General features: G+C 39.9%; 1 long non-coding RNA gene across 1 annotated transcript; it reads right to left on the reverse strand.

The window, feature by feature from the left end:
• Window positions 1-238: 238 nt before the first annotated feature.
• LOC104004796 (uncharacterized) lies at window positions 239-20901 on the reverse strand. Its single transcript, XR_010149703.1, has 5 exons — window positions 20777-20901; window positions 17248-17409; window positions 11032-11158; window positions 7533-7712; window positions 239-634 (listed from the first exon to the last, which is right to left on the reverse strand). It is a non-coding gene; the product is annotated as an uncharacterized LOC104004796 (long non-coding RNA).
• Between the last annotated feature and the right edge of the window lie 645 nt (window positions 20902-21546).

Genomic DNA, 21546 nt, shown 5'->3' on the forward strand with positions numbered 1-21546 from the left:
GGTCTTGCGGTACTGGCTTAATGAGTTGAAACGATTCAACTATAATTAGCACATTTATTATTTTAATATGAATCAATGCTTCTAAAGACCTCAAAAAGAACTGAATCTCTAAAATAAATCAAACCCTTCCTACAAGTTCCTTCATACTACTATCACACCTAGTGTTTTCTTCTTGGCATAAATCACACACGTCATCCCCAAAATAGTTCCAATCATAGTGGATCGCAAACAGCCAGGCTAAAAGTAATTACGTTTTATTGTAAATTGTTTTCTGAGCTTTTCTGAAAATCCCAAGGAAAGGCCAGGAGGAGCAGATGTCCAGCTAGGGTGACATTCTGATTGGTCGTGATGACGGCAGTGCATTTTTGGTAAAACCAACAATGGTGCTTTTCAGACACAAGTCCTGCCTAACCTAACACGGCATGAAGGAGGCCGGCAGCCAGGTTTGCACTTTCACTTGTTGCCTTTGCATCTTCATCCATCAGGCTGAACAGAGAATCAATAACCAGTAGCCGAGCAGGATGTTTTAAGGTTATCACTCCCAATCCTTCATTTGATGGATGCTGAATGTTGATCAAATTGACTGAGAGTTGAAAAGTTGCCTTCTGCTGCAGGTTTGATGAGTTACCATTTTCTGCCAGATAAAGAAGTTTCAACAAAAGAAGAAAAATTACTTTTCTGGGATCTGCTCTTGCTCTATAGAAACAGAAACGCAGCTAAGAGGCTTAAAGTAGAAACAGCAGAATATTTAGGTCTCACCGAGGACCCTGCCTATTTTGACAGGGAAGTCCTTTTGTTCTATGTACATATTTTGAAAAACCACTGTTTCTTTTTATAGGAAAGGATTTCTAAAAGGCATTCTTTGGCAACTCCAACGTAAAGCAAAATCTATTAGACATCTAGGATATGGTCTTGAAATTAATGTTAAGTGAGAACTGACATATCAAAGATGTAAGTATTAAGATTCTAATCTATTTTTACAATGAATTCCCATTTGTCCAAAATGTTTCCAAATTCTAGAATTTTTTAAGAAATTCGGATTAAAAAAATACCAGAGAATGCTGGCTTTGGCAATGGTCTTTTCTCCTCTCCATGTTTGTAACTACTTTCTCCAACAGAGAGGAATATCTACAATAGTTTTAGAATTGCTAAGCCAAGCCACTGAGAAAAGCAAGCCTATTAACTAGAGTTCGATATTGTTGAAATTATTTTTCTTCTTGAGGTTAAATTTGCATAAAGTGCAATGCAGATATCTTAGGTGTACAATTCATTGAGGTTTGATAAATATATACCTCATAGAATTATTACTGCAACCAAGATACATGGAACATTTCTATTATCCCCAAAATTGCTCTTATGTCCTCTTCCAGTCAGTCCCCAACTCCCACAGATAACCGTTCTGAAGTCTATCACTGTAGAATACTTCAGCCTATTCTTCTTTTTTTTTTCTTAGAGACAGGATCTAGCTCTGTCACCCAGGTTGGAGTACAGTGGCACAATCATGGCTCACTGCAGCCTTGAACTCCTGGCCTCAAGTAATCCTCCTGCCTCAGCCTTCAGAGTAGCTAGAATTATAGGCACACACCACCATGCCTGGTTATTTTTCCAACTTTTGTAGAGGCAGGGTCTCACTATGTTGCTCTGGCTGGTCTTGAACTCCTGGCCTCAAGCAATTCCCCTATCTTGGCCTCCCAAAGTGCTGAGATTACAGGCGTAAGTCACCGCATCTGACTTTATTTCAGCCTATTCTTGTACTTCATATGAATGAAATCATGAAATTATGTGTTCTTCTACATTTGGGCTCTTTTGCCCAACAGAGTGAGTTTGACATTTGTTCATACTGTTGGGTCTAGATCAGTTGTTTCATTCCTTTTACTGCTGAATAGTATTCCAGGGTATGAATATTCCATGAATTGTTTACCCATTTTCCTGTCAATGGACATTGGTTTTGTTTTTGTTTTTGCGGTAAGAACACTTATCATGAGATCTACCCTCTTAACAAATTTTTTATCTACCCTCTTAACAAACTGTTGAGTGTACAATGTAGTATGGCTAAATATAGTCATTACATTATGCAGTAGATCTCTAGAGCACAGTCATCCTGCTTAACTGGAGCTCCACCTGTCGAACAGCTCCCCATTTCCTCCTCCTTGCAGCCTCTGGCAACCACCATGCTACTCTCTGCTTCTATGTACTTGACTCTTTTAGATTCCACATTGTATTAGTCTGTTCTCACGCAGCTATGAAGAAATACCCGAGACTGGGAAAGAGGTTTAATTGACTCACAGTTCCCCAGGGCTTGGCCTCAGAAAACTTACAATCATGGCAGAAGGGGAAGCAAACATGTCTTTCTTCACATGGCAGCAAGAAGGAGAAGACCAAGAGAAGTGCAGATCGAAGGGGGGAAAAGCCCCTCATAAAATCATCAGATTTCATGAGAACTCACTCACTATCATGAGAACAGCACAGCGGAACCGCCCCATGGTTCAATCACCTCCCATGAGGTCCCTCCCCCAGCACATGGGAATTACAACTCAAGGTGAGATTTGGGTGGGAACACAGAGCCAGACCATATCACACATCTAAGTGAGATCATGCAGTATTTGTCTTTCTATGGCTGGCTTATTTCACTTAGAATAATGCCCTGAAGTTTCATCCATGATGTCATGAATGACAGGATTTCCTTCTTTTTTCTTTTGAGACTGGGTCTTGCTCTGTCACCCAGGCTGGAGTGGACTGGTGTGGTCATAAACCACTGCAGCCTTGACCTCCTGCGCTCAAGCAATCCTCCACCTCAGCCTTCCATGTAGCTGGGACCACACCACAGGTGTGTGTCAACACACCCCGCTAATTAAAAAAAAAATTGTAGAGACGATATCTCACTATGTTGCACAGGCTGTTCTTGAACTCCTGGGCTCAAGTGATCCTCCTGCCTTGGCCTCCCAGAATGCTGTGATTATAGGCACAGCCAGGATTTCCTTCTTTTGATGAACATTATAGATTTTCCCTCAGGATTGGTTATTATGAATAAAGTCTGTGGGAATATAAATGGGTGAAACCATTTTGGAAACCATTTGACAGTTTCTTACAAGGTTATAATACTCCTACCCTATGTATGACCCAGCAATTCCTCCGCTAGGCGTTTACCTAAAGGAATAAAAATGTATTCACAAAGAGACTTGTGCAAGTTTATAGTGGCTTTATTCATGCTTGACAAAGTCTTTCAATGAAGCCTTCTAGCCTTGGTTAACTAGTTCTCCAGTGGAATTCTGCTCTTTGTCATTCATTCTCTTGAATGTAAGAATAATACAGATTTGAACATCCATCTGTTAACTCCAATAAGTAGGTGACCTGTATGTCTGTTTATGTTGTCTTTTCTTCCTCCTCTTCATGAGTGTCCTGGGTAAATTTTGTGTATGAGGTTCTGGATAATGCTATCATCTTCCAGAGAGGGCTAGTCCTATTTTCTGGTAGGCAGATAAAGTCACAACTAATCAGGGACTGGTTTGTTTGTTTGTTTTTTAGTTTCCATCTACCTCTCATTTTCCCCATACATAGGGTATAGCCTCCAGGATTCCCAGCTGAGGTTCTGGAGTGCTGACTGAAGCCCTTCTCCCTGGGTCTTGAATTCCAACTCTGGCCTCCCCAGCACTGTGAGAAGGAAGAAAACTCTGCTTTACCCATTGGGAGTTTTCTGCTTTGCTTCAAAAGCAGTTTAAGAATTCAAAAAGTCAACAAGTCCCTAGAAAGACAAAGAGCGGTTTGTTGGGCAAAAATGTGCTGTGCCTCCCTTGTGACCAGGATTTCTGCTCCCTTCCACTCCAAATTCCAAAGACTTATTAGCCCTAAACTCCAATTTCTGTCTTTCTAGTCCTATAAGATTGCCAACATTTCAGCAGGCATCTCTCTTCTTAGCAGCAGCTTTCTGCCTAGGCCTTCTGCCCAGAATCTCATCTTCCCGCCTCCCATGACCAACAACTGGCAAATACTTGGAGGGAAAAAAGACGGCATGAGGTTGGCTTTCCTCACTCTGGTGTTCTTCTCTAGGGATCGTGGCTGATAGGGTCTGTTTGCCTCAGATAGTTTGTGATGCTTTCAGTTTTTTCAAAAAACAATCTTTCTAGTTGTTTTGTATGAAAGCTTCAGTTCACTGTAACCTAATTTGTCCTAGTTAGAAGCATAAGTTATGACTTAAATATTTTTCTTGTCTAACTGCACTGGATAGGACCAATTCAATGTTTAAGTAACTTGACTTTTCTTTTAATGAGAATGTTTATTAGGTTGTTCATTAAGATGGATGTTTTGGGCAAGATTGGAACAACAGACACTAGGGACTCCAAAAGAGGGGAGGGAGGGAATGAGCAAGGGTTGAAAAACTACCTATCAGGTACTATATTCACAATGTGGGTGGCAGGATCAATAGAAGCCCAACTTCAGCATCACACAATATACTCATGTAACAAATTTGCATATGTACCTCCTGAATCTAAAAAAAAAAAAGATTGGTGTTTTATGTGGCTTTTTAATAGATAGCTTTTATCAGATCAAGGATATTCTTTAATATTCTTAGTTTTCTATATTTTTATCATTAAAAAGCATTATTTAATTTTTCTGTATCTATTAATATGATCATATCATTTTTCCCCTTTCATCTCTTAATTTTATAAAGTCGTGTGTGTGTGTGTGTGTGTGTGTGATGTGCTTTCCTAATTGTATTAGGGTTTTCTAGAGGGACAGAACTAATGGAATAGGTATATATAAAAGGGGAGTTTATCAAGGATTGTTAACTCACACAATCACAAGGTCCCACAGTAGGCCACCGCAGGCTAAGGAGCAAGGAGAGCCAGTCTGAGTTCCAAAACTGAAGAATTTGGAGTCCAGTGTTCGAGGGCAGGAAGCATCCAGCACGGGAGAAAGATGTAGGCTGGGAGGCTATGCCAGTCTCTCTTTTCACATTTTTCTGCCTGCTTCTATTCTAGCCATGCTGGCAGCTGATCGGATTGTGCCCACCCAAGGGTGGGTCTGCCTTTCCCACTCCACTGACTCAAATGTCAATCTCCTTTGGCAACACCCTCACAGACACATCCAGGATCAATACTTTGTATCCTTCAATCCAATCAAGTTGACACTCAGTATTAGCCATCACACTAATATTAAACTATTCTTTCATTACTGGAATAAATCTAGATTGATTATGATACAGTACCTTTTATTACATTTATGACTGGATTCTATTTTCTATCACTGGTTTAGAATTTCATCTTTGCTAAAGTTGCAATTAGATTTTTTCTTTTCTTCTGCTGGGCTTGCCTGATTTTGCCATCAAGATTAAATTAAGCTAATAGAATGAGTTGGAGAATATTTGATCTTTTATTATGCTCTAGAAAACTAAGTCTAAGATTAGAACAATGTGTTCCTTGAAAGCTTTTTAGAACTTACCTGTAAAAATCATCTGGGCACGGTGTTTTATGTGGGTAAAAAATTTTAACTACTACTTTCATTTATTTTCCTTATATATATATTGAGCTAGTCAGTCTTACTATTTCTGTTTTTGAGACAGTTTCCCTATAGGTCATATTTTTCTAAGAATTTATCCATTTTGTCTAAGTTTCCAAATTTATCACCATAAAGCTGTTCATAGTATTTTCTTATCTTTTTTTAATTTTGGTTGTATCTATAGTTATATCCCTTTTTCTCACCTCAATATTACCATTTTTTTCTTTACCAATCTCACCAGATAGCTGACTATTTTATCAGTCTCTTTTAAAGACCAAATTTGGGCTTTCTTCTAGGATGTGTTGTTTTTTAAAAAATCAGTGTTTGCTCTTATTTTTATGTTTTCTCTCCTACATTCTTTTGATTTAATATATTGCTTTATCTTCCTTCATTTTTTCATATTGACACGTAAGTCTTTATTCCTTTCTGAAATAAGTGTTTAAATCTATTATGTTTCATCCGAAGTATCACTCATAAATCTTGCCTCATTCCAGAAAGGACTTGATGAAGCTCAGAAAGATGTACATAGTACAAGATTTAAAAGTAAGAATAGGCCAGGTGCTGTGGCTCGTGCCTGTAATCCCAGCACTTGGGAGGCCGAGGCAGATGGATCACCTGAGGTCAGGAGTTTGAAACCGACCTGGCCAACATGGCAAGGCCTCATCTCCACTAAAAATACAAAAAATTAGCCGGGCGTGGTGGCACGCTCCTGTAATCCCAGCTACTCGGGAGGCTGAGGTAGGAGAATTGCTTGAACCCAGGAGGCAAAGGTTGCAGTGAGCCGAGATTGCACCACTGCACTCCAGCCTGGGCAACAGAGCAGGACCCTATCTTAAAATGAATAAATAAATAGGCTGGGCATGGTGGCTCACACCTGTAATCCCAGCACTTTGGGAGGCCGAGGTGGGCGGATCTCAAGGTCAGGAGTTTGAGTCCAGCCTGACCAACATGTTGAAACCCTGTCTGTACTAAAAGTACAAAAATTAGCCAGGTGTGGTGGTGCACGCCTGTAATCCCAGTTACTCAGGAGGCTGAGGCAGAAGAATCACTTGAACCCAGGAGGTGAAGGTTGCAGTGAGCAGAGATCATGCCACTGCACTCCAGCCTGGGTGACAGAGCAAGACTCCGTCTCAAAAAAAAAAAATTAAAAATTAAAAAAAATTAATAAATAAAATAATATGCAGGGATTCTTGATAGATGGCAATAGTGGTTTGTTTGTTTTAACTAAGCTGTTTCTTATACTTAAAGTGGGTTCCTTGTTGGCAGCATATGGTAAAGTATTGTTCTTTAGTCCAATCTGACAATCTCTGCATTTGAATTGGGGTATTTATACCATTTATATTTAATATAATTATTGATATGGTTAGATTTAAATCTGCCATATAGCTACTCATTTTCTCTATGTCCCATCTGTTCTTTGCTCCCTTTACTCTTTTTATTCCTTCTTTTGGATTCAGGTTTTTTATTATTTACTTTTACCCCCTTTGTTGTTGTATTAGCAATACCTCCTCTTGTGTTATTTTAGTGTTTGTTTTAGGGTTTATACTATACATCTTATGTTATCACAGTCTACCTTCAAGTGATATTACATCACTTCACAAATAGTATAAGAACATACTTCAATTCTTCTTCTCTCAGCTTTGTGCTATTGTTGCCATATATTTTACTTTCACATATGTCATAAAACACACAATAATTTGTCATTTTCTCTTTAAACAACCAATTCTGCTTTAAAGCCTGCATTCTCAATGGGGTTATATTGCCCACTCCTACCCACCAAGGGGCAAAAAAATAAAAATAAAGTTCTTGGAGACTGAAAAAAATGTTCAATATTACAATGGCTTGTATTTCCCCAAAAGGCCATAGAACATAAACAAATACATGGTATATCTGTGGTATTAAAATTTTATGCACAAGGTGGGGAGAATTTGGTTGGGGAAAAAGGTCTAAAAATGCTTCGTCAGAGAATAAAATTAAAAACAGACTGAGAAACACTTTAAAGAGACTTAAATAATTTTAAAAACTCTCATATTTACCCACATAGGATAGTTCCCATTCTCAATACTTTTTGTTCCTTCGTGGAGATCCAGATTTCCACCTGGTATCATTTTCTTCTACTTGAAGAGCTTTCTTAGCATTTCTTCTCACTCAATTCTTCTTATGATGAATTCTTTCCACTTTTGTTGGTATGAAAAGCCTTTATCTCATCTTCATTTCTGAAAGATATTTTCACTAGGCAAAGATATCTAGGTTGACAGTGTTTTTCTTGCAATACAGATTTTCCCCGACTTACGACTTTTTAATTTTATGATGGTGTAAAAGTGAAACACATTCAGTACATTCCTTGACTAATGATGGAATTATGTCTAGATAAACACATCATAAATCAAAAATGTAAGTTGAAAGTGTATTTTAGACATGATATTTTCAATTTATGATGAGTTTTTTGGAACATAACCCCATCATAAGTCAAGCAGCACTTAAACTTCAAAAATGTAGTACCACTGTCTTCTGGTTTACATTTTTTCTGAGAAGAAATCTGTTGTCATCCTTCTGTAAACAACGTCATTCCCCAACTCCCTCTGACTGCTTTCTTCTTATCACTAGTTTCTCTCTCTCTTTTCTTTTAATTCCAGAGGACCCAAATCATTAATTTTAAGCAATTTGATGATGTTGCGCTTTGGGGTCATGTGTTTTTGTTTTTGTTTCTTTTTTTGTTTTTGTTTTTGTTTTTGTTTTGTTGGAGTCTTGCTCTGTCACCCAGGCTGGAGTGCAATAGCACAATCTTGGCTCACCGCAACCTCTGCCTCCCGGGTTCAAGCAATTCTCCTGCGGCAGCCTCCCAAGTAGCTGGGATTACAGGCATGTGCCACCACACCTGGCTAATTTTGTATTTTTAGTAGAGACAGGGTTTCTCCATGTTGGTCAGGCTGGTCTCGAACTTCTGACCTCAAGTGGCTCACCTGCCTCAGCCTCCCAAAGTGCTGGGATTACAAGCATGAGCCACCACACCCGGCGTGGGGTCATGTTCTTAACCTTTCTTGTGCTTAAGGTTTTTTGAGATTCTTGGATTTGTAGCATTATAATTTTCATCAAACTTGGAAAGTTTTCAGTCATTCTTTAATTTTCTTTGAGTCTTTAAAAACAGGCTTGCTGGAATTTAATTCACATCATACAATGCACACATTTAATTTGTATAGTGCAATGTTTTGTAGTATATTTATAGAGTTGGGCAACCATCACAACAGTCAATTTTCAAACATTTTCATTACCCCAAAATGAAACCTGATACCCACTGGCAGTCACTTTCCAATTACCTCCAACTTATAAGCCCTGCGCAATCACTTATCTATGTTCTATCTCAACAGATTTGCCTATTCTGGACTTAAAAAAAAATAGTCATGCAATACGTGTCTTCTGTGGTTTAAAAAACAGAATGTACTGTCTCACAGTTCTGGGGGCTAGGTAACTGATAGCAAGGTGTTAGCAGCATTGGTTTCTTCTGAGGCCCCTCTCCTTGGCTTGTAGATGGCCATCTTCTTATGTCCCCACATGATCTTCTCTCTGTGTGTGTGTGTGTCCTAATCCCCTCTTCTTGTAAGAATACCAGTCAGGTTGGATTAGGTCCACTCATGGACCTCATTTTACCTTAATTATCTGAAGACCCTATCTCCAAATACAGTCACATTCTGAGGTGCTGGGGGTTAGGACTTCATCATATGAATTTTTGGGAAACACAATTCAACCCATAATACTAGGCAGTGAGGACACTGAATTCATTATACTATTTACTCTATTTTTGTGAGAGTTTGAAATTTTTCATAATAGAAGGTTTTAACTTTTATTAAATTAGAAAATTGATGGAAGAGAATAATAAAGTTAAGCCAGTATGAACCACTATAATAGCTCTAGAAAGAAATACAATCACTTATCTTTAAAAAAAAAATGACTGGATAATCCATAGGCCTATTAGCAGACCACCTTTTACATTCCTGAAGGGTGAATTTTGTCCCCTCAAATTCAAATATTGAAGTCCTACCACCCAGTACCTCAAAACACGACTGTATTTGGAAATAGGGTCTTTAGATAACTAAGGTAAAATGAGGTTATTACGAGTGGATCCTAATCCAATCTGAATGGTATCCTTATAAGAAAAAAAGATTAGGGCACAGACACACAAAGAGGGAAGACCACGTTGGGACACAGGGAGAAGATGGCCACCTGCAAGCCCAGGAGAGAGGTCTCAGAAGAAACCAACCCTACTGACACGTTAATAGCAGCTGTAGAGCCTCCAGAACTTTGAAGCAGTAGATAAGGTACCTCAGCCTCCAATGTCTAAGAAACCCAAGATCATATCCAGTCCAAAGGGCAGTCAGACCTTCCCTATGTTAGGCATTAGATAGAACTGGAGTCTCTTTAGTACACCACTGATTTAACTTTTGCTGACATTTAATATTGCCATTTAAGTTTAATCTTTCACAATATTACAAGTATATCACAAGTTATACTTGCCGAGTAAAGCAACACAAGTGACCTTAATGGTCTGTATCATGGCATAGGCTGAAATATTAGAGGGAGGACAACTGAATATCTCCATGCTAGGGTCAGCCCCAACATGTAAATATCAAAGTTACAGCCATTAGCTTTTAGGTTTTTTTGGTTCACTTATGCAATTTCTTATTAATATTCCTCCAAGAGAACTGAGGATATTTCCAACACACCATGGAGTCAGAACACCCAATTAATCAAGATAAAATAAGATAAATATCCAAATTAGCTAAATGGGAGAAAAGTGGTTAATAGTCACAGAATCATAGAATTTAGAGGGCTGACTTCCATTTATGGCAATATAGTAAATTAACTGAGAACTCTCCTATCAAAAAACACCTGGAAATGATGGACAAAATATAATAAACATGCTTTTAAATATATAACTGAACATGCAAGAAAGTAAGAGAAATCCCTCGGGGCAAAGCCAGAAATGAAACAGAAATGCAGCTCAGATTGCCCTGATAAATGTTGCTGGACTTGATAACTGAGGGGCTACTATTTTAACAGCCATGTGAGGACAGGAGATAAAGCCTTGAATCTATAGTAGAAAGATAGAGTGTAAGTTATCTAGTATCAGCACCCTCAAAGGCTTACACTTCAGTAAAAGGGTAGATTAGGAATAACATCCACCCACTGGCAAAGAGGTGTGACAAGAGAGCTTTCTGGTCTCATCTTGTCCTCTAGGTTACATTGTCTTTAAAACCAATATTACTCAGAGAATTCTAACCATGAATCATTTTCTCCTGCATTTGCAGTTTAAATTCATACTATCTTTGTGGTCTGTGAATCTCACCTCTGGTATGCCTGAGAGGAAGAAATGCTTTGAGGGACACAACTTTAACCCACGCCTCCAAAATCTCAACAGATGAGGCTCCACCAGACATCATTAGCTCATCATCACTAAGACAAGTGAGAAGATTCAAGGGTTGGACCCACTCATATGTAACTGAATCATCTGAAACCCAGATATTTTAAATGACTTACCCAAAAGTTCCACAGCATTTAATTGGCAGAGACAGACCAGAGCTCAGGGCTTATGCGTTGTCTGTGAATTATTTACTCCTTCCAGCAATCTGCCTCTTTCCATATAGAAGTTCTTTCTCTGGAGAATCTAAGGGGAAAATCAGGTTCAATTGTCTTTATTTATTTATTTATTTGTTTGTTTGCCTTGAGATGGGGTCTCACCTTGTTGTCCAGGCTGGAGTGCAGTGGCCCAGTCTCAGCTCATGGCAACCTCCTACTCCTGGATTCAGGTGATTCTCCTGCCTCGGCCTCCAGAGTAACAGGGATTACAGGTGCATACCACCACATCCAGCTAATTTTGTATTTTTAGTAGAGATGGGGTTTCACCATGTTGGCCAGGTTGGTCTTGAACTCCTGACCTCAAGCAATCTACCCACCTTGGCCTCCCAAAGTTCTGGGTTTACAGGCATGAGCCACTGTGCCTGGCCTCACTTTTCAATATAGGATTGTTGATTTTGAAGACAATTGAGGCCAAGCATCGTGGGTCATGCCTGTAATGCCAGCATTTTGGGAGGCAGAGGCAGGCAGATCACCTGAGGTCAGGAGTGCAAGACCAGCCTGACCAACATGGTGAAACCTCATCTCCATTAAAAATACAAAAACTCACTTTGGGAGGCTGAGGCGGGCGGATCAAGAGGTCAGGAGATCGAGACCACCCTGGCTAACACGGTGAAACCCCGTCTCTACTAAAAATACAAAAAATTAGCTGGGTGTGGTGGTGCGCACCTGTAGTCCCAGCTACTCAGAGGGTTAAGGGGGGAGAATGGTGTGAACTCAGGAGGCAGAGCTTTCAGTGAGCCAAGATCGCGCCACTGCACTCCAGCCTGGGCAACAGAGTGAGACTCAGTCTCAAAAAAAAAAAAAAAAAAAAAAAAATTAGCCAGGCATGGGCATGCATACCTGTAGTCCTAGCTACTCGGGAGGCTGAGGTGGAAGAATGACTTGAACCCTGGAGGTGAAGGTTGCAGTAAGCCAAGATCATTCCACTGCACTCCAGCCTGGGCGACACAGTGAGACTCTGTCTCAAAAAAAAAAAAAAAAAAACACCAAAAAATGAGCCTATTTGCCCCCAAATACTCAAATAAGCAAGTGGATTCTGCTACTGTGGTGCTTCAGGTTCACAAGTGTCCTCATCTGTATTCTGGAGATACTCTGCACCTGAGCAAGTGTGTTGAAAAGATGTGCTACCCAGCACGCTCATTGTCTGCTAACTGAAACACCCTTTGGGAAAGCAATCTGCTTAAGCATACCAATGGTTTTAAATGTAATGCTGCTTTGAGTAATTCATTCTTAGGAAATTCTCAGACATATGAATAAAGGGTTAGTGTTCAATTATACTCACACTATTGTAACCTACAATGCTAAAAAGTTGAAAATGCCCTAATGTTCTACAAAAAACATGGTTACATAAATTACAGTACATGTTTAAAATAGATTGTTCTATAGGCATTTTTAAAAATTTGAAGACTGATATAAAACTGAATGGAAAAAAATGAATTTAAAATATACATATCTATTGTTCTCACTCATGGGGAGCCGAAACAACTGATGTCATGGAGATCGGGAACAGAATGATAGACACTAGAGGCTGGGAAGGGGGTGTGGGTTGGAGGGGTTTGAATAAAGAGAGGTTGGTTAGTGGGTACAAATATACAGTGAGACAGAACAAATAAGCCACAATGTTCAACTGCAGGGTAGGGTGGCTATAGTTAGCAACAATGTATTGTATATTTCAAAGTATCTATTAAGAGAGGACTTGAAATGTTACCAACACATAGACGTAATAAATACTCAAGGTGGGCCAGGCGTAGTGGCTCATGCCTGTAATCTCAGCATTTTGGGAGGCTGAGATAGGCGGATCACGTGAGGTCAGGAGTTTGAGATCAGCCTGGCCAACATGGTGAAACCCCATCTCTACTAAAAATACAAAAATTGGCCAGGCATGGTGGCGCATGCCTATAATCTTAGCTACTCCGGGGGTGCTGAAGCAGAAGAATCGCTTGAACCCGGGAGGTGGAGGTTGCAGTGAGTCAAGACCACGCCACTGCACTCCAGCCTGGGCGACAAAGCAAGACTCCATCTCAAATAAATAAATAAATAAATAACTCAAGGCGATGGATGCTCCAAATATCCTGACTTGACACATTCTACGCATTGAACAAATACATGTACCCCATAAATACATAAAATACTTTGTATGAATAAAAAAGTAACTTACAAAATTTGAAGAACATAGCCTTCCCTTTTTATAAATTAAAATTCTCTAAATTTTGTATTCCTATGGTCTTCTCTGAAAGATTCAAATTTGTAATTGGCTTATTAAAACATATATTCACAAAATACGTACATGCAGAAACCACAATGGTATAGCACTTCGCACCTGTTAGGATGGCTAATATAAAAATAATAATAATAATAATAGGCCAGGTCCAGTGGCTCATGCCTGTAATCCCAGCACTTAGGGAGGCCGAGGTGAGAAGATCACCTGAGGTCAGGAGTTCAAGACCAGCCTGACCAACATGGTGAAACCCTGTCTCTACTAAAAATACAAAAATGAGCCAGCCGTGGTGGTTGGGTGCCTGTAATCCCAGCTACTTGGGAGGCTGAGGCAGGAGAATCACTTGAACCTGGGAGGCGGAGGTTGCAGTGAGCAGAGATCATGCCACTGGACTCCAGCCTGGGTTACAGAGTGAGGCTCTGTCTCACAACAAACAAATAAATAATAATAATAATAAACACTGGCAAAATTGGAAGGAATACTTGACACTGCTGGAAGGAATGTAAAATGATGCAGCTGTGGAAAACAGTGTGATGATTTCTCAAAAACCCAACCCACAAGAAATGAAAGCAGAGACTCAAGCTGACATTTGTACACCCATGTTCATAGCAGCATTGTTCAAAATAGCCAGAAGGTGGAAGCTACCCAAGGGTCCATCAATGGATGAATGGATAAGAAAATGTGGTAATCGTCCACCTGTCTTTAAAATCAATACTACTCTGAGAATTCTAACCATGGGCCTTTTCTCCTGTATGTGCTGTTCAAATTGGTACCAACTTTGTGGTCCGGAAATCCCTACACTGAAAGATTCACATAAAAAAACCATCTAAGGCTGATAACCCCTGTGGTATGACTGGCAGAAAAAAATGTCTAGAGGGACAAGCCAATCCATTTTATTCAGCCTTAAAAAGGAAGGGAATTCTGACACATGCTACAATACGGATGGACCTTGAGGACACTACACTAAGTGAAACAAGCCAGTCTCAAAAGAACAAATACCATATGATTCCACTTATATGAGGTATGTAGTCAAATTCACAGAGATTCACAGAGAGGGAAGGTAGAATGGTGGTTGCCCCAGGCCAGGCATGAGGGAGGATTGGAGGGTTATTGTTTAGTTGGTACAGAATTTAGTTTTGCAAGATGAAGAGTTCTAGAGATGGATGGTGGTGATGGTCGCATAACAAGATGTGTGTCTATTTTACCACAATAAAATATATACATGAAAATACATGGATATATACATATATACTATAACATATCAGTCATATAAAAAAGATGATACATGGGTAGGTAGGTTGATAGATATAAAAATTGATAGCTTTATGGTGTATTCATTTTCTATTACTGCCGTGTAACAAATTTCCACAAACTTGGTGGCTTATTAACAACACATATTTATTCTCTTACAGTTCTGGAGAAACAAGTCAGAAATTAAGGTGTCAGCAGGGCCACACTCTCTCTCTGGAGGATCTAGGGGAAAATTTTGTTTCCTGGCTTTCTGCCTTTAGAAGCTGCCTGCATTCCTTGGCTCATGGCCCTTTCCTCCATCTTCAAAGCCATCTTCCTCCTACATGAAATTTTTTATCCTTTACCAACATCTCCCTAACTGTTCCATTCTCTTGTAACTTCTATTCTACTCTCTACTTCTATGAGATCAACTTTTTTCAATTCCACATCTGAGCAAGATCATTGGTATTTGTCTTTTCGTTCCTGGCTTATTTCACTTAACATGATGTCCTCCAGGACATCGATATCTTTGGAAGCCATTATTCAGCCTATTCACTCATGAATGGACAGGAGAAAAGAGAGAAGGAAAATGAAAAACAATGGAAGAAAATATTCTCTGTATACTTGTATATAGTTTACAAGCTTTCTGTGATAAAAAAGTTTTATAATAAAAAATGCAACATTTTAAAATTGGCTTTCTTAATTGATATAATTTGGATATTTGTCTCTTCCAAATCTCATGTTGAAATGTGACTCCCAATGTTGGAAGTGGGGCCTGGTGGGAGGTGTTTGGGGGTGGATCCCTCATGAATGGCTTGGTATCTCCCTGCTGTAATGAGTGACTTCATGGAAATCTGGTTATTAAAGAGCCTGGCGCCTCCCTCCCCCTCTATCTTGCTCCCTCTCTTAATATGTGACAAGCCAGCTCCCCTTGCCTTCCTCCATGATTGGAAGCTTCCTGAGGCCTCACCAGAAGCAGATGCCGGCACCCTGCTTCTTGTACAGCCTGCAGAACCATGAGCCAAATAAACCTCTTTTCTCTATAAACTACCCTGCCTCAGGTATTCCTTTATAGCAACACAAATGGACTAAGACATTAATGCAAGTATAATTTAGTGTATTTGGGGTGCTTTTCCAGGTGTGAGATGGGTTCCACTAAACCATCCAGCATGTCTGGTATAATTATCCTAATGAGCAGAGTAATCCATTTGTAAGGTGTCAAATCTGTAACAGGAAGGCTGTCTATAGCTGCAATGTTTACAGCTCCCTCTGGAAAATATCCAGTCTCACCACAGTCAGGTTTCCCTCCCTACACTTCTCTTCTGCTACTGGCATTCACAGGGAGATTTATACACATTGTCTATCAAATGAGGTATTTTGATGAGGTGTTGCATTCACTTTTTCTGTAAAGCATGGCTTTGAAGAATTGAAAAAATTAAACCTCTCCCAAGGGTCTTCATTATTGTTCTTCAGTTAATGAAGATTTCTTTTAAAAGCCAAGCCCTGTGCTGAGAGCTTTCTGTGGATTAAGGCATTGATTTCTTGCACTGTCCTGTGAGGTGAGTGGTAGCACTATGGTCATTTACAGATGAGGAAGCTGCCTCGTAGAGAGGGCATACAACCTGCCCAAGGTCCCCCAGTGACTGATTTTTGAAGGCATGAGAGGGGAGGCATTTATGACACAACATGGAACCCTATTTATGCACTACAGCTAATCACATACATGTCTTCTGAAAAGATCAAAGACAGATCTGACCTCAGAGTCCCCTCACACAACTGTGCACTTCACATCAGACTATTAGTTAACACACATCACATCTGCTCTCTTCAAACTCTTTAGAGCTTCTAAAACATACAACGAAAGCGGAAGAGAGAGTTCTTGCCCTTTTAAATATCCTACAGTTTAATCTGGGAGATAATACATATACCCTATAATGTAAGTAAAGTTACAAAATGATCTATACCCTCAAACACACAACACAAGAGTGACCAAGAGCAGGTCAACATACACAAAACCAAAGAGTGATAAGGATGAAGTCTGTTGGAGATTTGGTGGTTAAATGCATTTCTCTTTTCTAGGCATTTGAAGGCACAGCCTGGCAGTTTAATATGACAAACTGGGTTCTATAGATTTTACTCATAAATATCCTTTATGAGTGAACAAAAAAGTAATTTTAAACCGAGTTGGGGCTTTTAAAAAAATTTATGTTATTATGAACACTGACTCCTTGGAAATTATACCAATGCTCAACAAGCAAATTTTTAGTAAAGAAAAATAGAGGAGGACAAAGAAGGGAATCTTGATTTAGAGCAATGGCAAGAAGGCAAGCTGCATCTATAAATTTCTAAAGAGCAGCTTGTTAAATAAATGGTTTCTCTTTGGAAGGCAGATGTTTATCAGTAAATGCTCCTCTGAAGTGCAGCTTGTTAATCTGCAGGGGGAGATGTCTGGGCACTTTTGTTCCCAAAAGGTCGGGATGAGATAAGGAGGGGGAAAGCTTGACAGCTGCTCTGGGATCTGTATTCATGATGCAACCCGGAATCAGGTTAGCTGTGTTTATGCTCACAGCTAATCACAGACTTTCCTTCTAACATACAGAATGGTGTGCCCACATTTGTGAGTACACAAACTTGCGCGCGCGCGCGCACACACACACACCCCTTCTTACCTGATTCTGGCATAGCAATACAGGAGATTAATATTCAGAAAGAGTTCTGTACCAGGACTTTGTACCAGTGTTTCCAACAGTGGTGTACAGCACACTGGTTCATCAGGCTAAGCAAGAAGAAATGAAACCAGGCTTGCTTGATGAAGTCTAAAACTGGAGGTCCTAAGGGGGCAAAGTGAAAGAGAGGTCAAAGTTTCCTACCTACTGTTAGCTGCACTTAGAAGCAGCAGTAAAATCTTGGGAAAGAGGCATGAAATATACATGGGAAGTGTAATGTTCCTCCAAATATTACATAAGAGACCCAGAGATGCCACTTTTGCTTTTAAATCCAGAGCAGAGGATGAGATTAAGACTTGAGCAACACAAGGTACTGGAGGGAGTCTGTTCCCCACAAACTCTGTGAAGAATGTTATTCTCCATGAGGGCGGGGAATTTTACTTTCTTAGCATTGTCTGTCCAGCCCTGGCACAGGATCTAGCCCAATACATATTTGATGAATGAACAGATAATATGAATGAATGCACACATGCCATATTACAGCAAATATTTCACCTCTTGGGGATCTTAGCTAAAGCAAAAGTAGAGGAAATTTGTCCAGCCAGCATTTCCTCTCTCTAATATCATAACCACTATTTGAGCTCATTGGAAGAGAAGCTTAAAAGGCAGACGTAAATGTTTATTCCTCTATCGCTGCAAATCTTAGCACAGCCTTGATAACCAAATACCAATCAACTCTACAAAATAACAGACGTTGGCCGGGCACAGTGGCTCACACCTGTAATCCCACCTTTTGGAGGCCGAGGCGGATGGATCACTTGAGGTCAGGAGTTTGAGACCAGCCTGATCAACATGGTGAAACCCTGTCTCTACTAAAAACACAAAAATTAGCCGGCGTGGTGGTGGGCGCCTGTAACCTCAGCTACTCAGGAGGCTGAGGCAGGAGAATTGCTTGAACCCAGGAGGCCAAGGTTGCAGCGAGCCAAGATTGCACCACTGCACCCTAGCCTGGGCGACAGAGCAAGACTCCATCTCAAAAAAAAAAAAAAAAAAAAAGAAATAGAAAAAAAGAAAGAAAAAAAAGCACACCCATCCCTCTGGATGGAATGGGACATCCATTTCCCTACAGAAGGCATGTTTTATCCCTTTAATGTTGGTAGGAAAATGGTTGGGTAAAGTCCTTTCCATCTCTCCCCATTTTGGGGGCAGTCATGCCCTCATTACTGTTTCCTCTCTCTCATCTCCAAATATATATCCACAAATGTTTGCTACTTATATTACAAAACCTTTAGAAAATTCTCTCTTCCCACCTTCCAGAGTTCTCAACTTTCCCGTTCTCTTCAACCCTCCTCACTTTTCAAGTAAAATTTTAAAGGTGGCATCCAAAGCCAAACCGCACTTTTCACTTGACAAAACCCAATAATTACTCTGTTTTCTTAAGTCAGATGCTCCTGCTAATCTGATACAAACCATCCAAAATTAGCGCTTTCCTTCCCCCTCAATACCAATGGCATTAAATGACTCAACTCTGCCTCACACCAGCCCCTTCAGCTTCCAGGGTTTGAGCTGACCTCCTTGTCAGGACACACTCTCTTGTTCTGTAGCATCTTTTCCATTCACCATGATAAACCATCTTCTTCACTTCAGCACCCCTCTCTATAGCTTAAATAAAGTCAGGCTTGGCTCTTTCGCCACAGGGTTATAGCAGCAGCAGATGCTCTGCTATCTGGCATAGTTGGGAGAAGGAAAAATGTTGCTTAATCTATATTCCAGTTAAAGGACAGGGGTCACATTTATCATACTTGGGTGGTCAACCTTCAAATACAGTAATTCACATGGTAAAGTGTACTTAGTACTGAAGTGACACTGAATTTTGATGAGTCTTTGATGATTCAGAAGGTACTGCAGGAATATTGCAACACTTATGAGTCATCATTATGAATATCAGCGATCACTGGATTGTAGGTTTTGAAAGGCCACTGATGGATGGACCAGATTTGCTTCTGTGCAGTTGTCTGTTTCCTTGCATTGGACAGGGGCAGCACATCTCTGAACTTGCCTGGAAAATCTCTGGAGGGCACTAGCTGGCATCTTGGCGTCTGTTCAACAAATATTTAAGTTCCTACTATGTGCCTGGCAGGATTGCCAGATTTTTGGTTCTGACATTATCTACTGCATATGATGATCTTTCCCCCTTGAGTGCCTTAGCAAATAGAATGGGTACCATGCCTCCCTGTCTCTAACTTTTAGGAAAAGGTTTGTTTTTTTCTATTTTTCCCAGTTGATGGTTAATTTTAACAAATGGAGAAATTTCACAGGGTCTTTCTCTTGATTTTTATCTGATCTGTTGGGTAATAATGCACAATTGGAGTGTAAAGCATAACTAGGTTTCTGAATTATTTTCAGCTGATTGACAATGTTTCTAACTGCAAAAGAGAACAAACTCATTTCTATGCCAAACAGGACTAAAAAACATTCATGGATGTGTCCACTTCCTTGTAACTCACCAATTTATTTTGGTTGGGGGGGGGGGGCGGTAATACGTCCACTGATTGATATTTGATCCCTAACTTTATTCAAGACTTATTTATTTATTTATTTGAGACAGAGTTTCGCTCGTTGCCCAGGCTCGAGTGCAATGGCACGATTTTGGCTCACCACAACCTCCACCTCCCAGGTTCAAGTTGCCTCAGCCTGAGTAGCTGGGATTACAGGCATGCACTGCCACGCCCTGCTAATTTTGTATTTTTAGTAGAGACGGGGTTTCTCCATGTTGGTCAGGCTGGTCTCAAACTCCCGACCTCAGGTGATCCACCCACCTTGGCCTCCCAAAGTGCTGGGATTACAGGCATGAGCCACGGCACCCAGCCTCAAGATTTAATTTGAAGGCCCAGTGGAGAGAAATGGGATCCTGCAGACCAGGAAGCAGTCCTGGCTCTGCTGGGGACCAAGCTGTCACCTCAATTTGCTGTACTTCAGCATTCCCAATGGTTTTAAACTGGATGTTAGTACTTGCCCGTAGCAATGTAAGGAAATATCTGATGGTGACTGGAAGGCTTTATATGAGCCATTGAAATATCTCTTGGAGCTAACTGCTACCTTTTCTGAAAAGAGCTGCATTATCTTAAAAATAACCAAGCACTTTAACACTAAAATGTTTTCCTCTGGAATCCTTCAAATTTTCTTGATAAGCTCATCTCAATAGAATTTTTAAAAATCAACAATCTATTATATCAGGTTAAACTATTTTTAATTAATGGTATTTAGCACTATATACCAACTCGATTTTATATATTTTATTGAAAATATGCACAAAATAAATACATTTTCTTTTCTATTAATAAGATAAACAATGTCACATGATTAAAGGTAAGCATTGAAATTCTTTCAGATAATCTGGAGGGAAATGTCCTTTTTCTCTTTGCCGAGTTTCTCTCTGGGAAATGAAGAAACAAGATTGTGAGAGTTGAGAGTTCCTTCCTCACCTGCTGCAAGTTCACACTCAGCAGGTCGCCGGATGTATTATATTTACCTTATGGATGGCAGAGATTGTCTGTGATCAACAGCATTTACGACTCTGTCTAGTTCTTGTTTCTTCCATTTCATAGAATATACACTCTCAAGGTTCTCAAAAACCATTTAATCCAAGATACTTTCCTAGGCGAGAATTTAGGGATTGCTTGTTTTGTGAGTCTCCAAAAGTCTATAATAATACTTAAAAGCAAGGGATGAGGCAAAAGGCATCTTTGAAAATTACATTTGAAGAATGCAGTGTAAATGGAATTAGATATTCCAAGTGTTAAAAAAACATGGGACTGGCTGAGTTTAGGGGTTACTTCATTTAAATCCTCACTTTTCACTCAGACTAGTCAAAATAGCACCCATTTCAGGCTAGACTGAAATGTTGCCAAGCTACTCTTTTTAAAAGTACAATAACATACACTTGTAAAAATTTGAAACAGTGCAGAAAGAACGAGAAATAGCCAAACCATGAGTTCCCTCACCTCTGATCCCCTAATCCCATTCCGTGGAGGTAACCACTTAAAAATTTCTGTGTATCCTCTTAGACTTTTTATTTTTTATTTTTTAAGAGATGAGGTCTCAGCACAGGCTGGAGTGCAGCTGTGCAATCATAGCTCACTGCAGCCTCAAACTCCTGGCCTCAACCGATCCTCCCACCTCAGCCTCCTGAATAGCTGGGTTTACAGGCATGTGACACTGTGCCCAGCTCTTCTTGACGTTTTAATGCATATACTGGCATATATTTCCTTATACACACACCGAATCAGAATATACTTTCAG

This window comes from Pan troglodytes, chromosome 1, assembly GCF_028858775.2.
Source record: "Pan troglodytes isolate AG18354 chromosome 1, NHGRI_mPanTro3-v2.0_pri, whole genome shotgun sequence".
Classification (NCBI taxonomy): Eukaryota; Metazoa; Chordata; class Mammalia; order Primates; family Hominidae; genus Pan; species Pan troglodytes.